General features: G+C 42.1%; 1 non-coding gene across 1 annotated transcript; it reads left to right on the top strand.

The window, feature by feature from the left end:
- The first annotated feature begins 547 nt into the window (after positions 1–547).
- LOC120361568 (small nucleolar RNA SNORD46) lies at positions 548–651 on the top strand. Its single transcript, XR_005577744.1, has one exon. It is a non-coding gene; the product is annotated as a small nucleolar RNA SNORD46 (small nucleolar RNA).
- Positions 652–992: the final 341 nt, after the last annotated feature.

Genomic DNA, 992 nt, shown 5'->3' with positions numbered 1-992 from the left:
ATCACGCCCCTAAGGGGTGGTTTACATGTTACTCTGTCTGCTGTATTTTCTGTAAGTTGGTGGTTAAATGTAGGGCTGTTCAGATTCAGGTCTGAATTTTTTTGACAGAGACACATAATGTTTGATGATGTTAGCAGCTCTTGGTGACCATTGCCTAGAATGATAATGTAGACGTTGTAAAATTATGACTATCATTCCTTCTACTTTTTTTTTTTTTTTTTTTTTTTTTTTTTTTTTTTGAGATGGAGTCTTGCTCTGTCGCCTAGGCTGGAGTGCAGTGGTACAATCTTGGTTTACTGCAGCCTTCGCCTCCTGCGTTCAAACAATTCTCTGCCTCAGCTTCCTGAGTAGCTGGGATTAAAAGCATGTGCCACCACACCTGGCTAATTTTTGTGTTTTCTGTAAAGATGGGGTTTCACCATGTTGGTCAGGCAGGTCTCAAACTCCTGCCTTTGTGATCTGCCTGCCTTGGCCTCCCAAAGTGCTGGGATTACAGGTGTGAGCCATCATACCCCACCTACGTAGACTGCTTCTTTAAAGAAAAACTTCATAAGGTTATGAAAAAGAATCCTTAGGCGTGGTTGTGGCCGTCTTGGTCACTTGTGTGCCACTTGCCAATGCGAGAACATGTCATAGTTACAGAGACTGCTAAAAGTTAAAAAAAAAAAATTATTTCATCAACTATTTTGGTATCATGAGGTATAATTTTATTAGGGAAGCTGGGTAAATGAATTTCACCCCCCACCCCATGGTTCCTTTTAGTAGGAAATGATATTTATTATTGATTTATTTAGAAACGGAGTTTTGCTCTTGTCGCCCAGGCTGGAGTGTAGTGGCACAATCTTGGCTCACTGCAACCTCCACCTCCCAAGTTCAAGTGACTCTCCTGCCTCAGCCGCTGGAGTAAATGGGATTACAGGCACATGCAACCACACCCAGCTAATTTTTGTATTTTTAGTAGAGACAGGGTTTCACCATTTTGGCCAGGCTGG

This window comes from Saimiri boliviensis, chromosome 13 (genome assembly GCF_048565385.1).
Source record: "Saimiri boliviensis isolate mSaiBol1 chromosome 13, mSaiBol1.pri, whole genome shotgun sequence".
NCBI classification, from domain to species: Eukaryota; Metazoa; Chordata; class Mammalia; order Primates; family Cebidae; genus Saimiri; species Saimiri boliviensis.
Note: the sequence above shows the minus strand (reverse complement) of the source record. Positions and strands in the feature narration are given on the sequence as shown.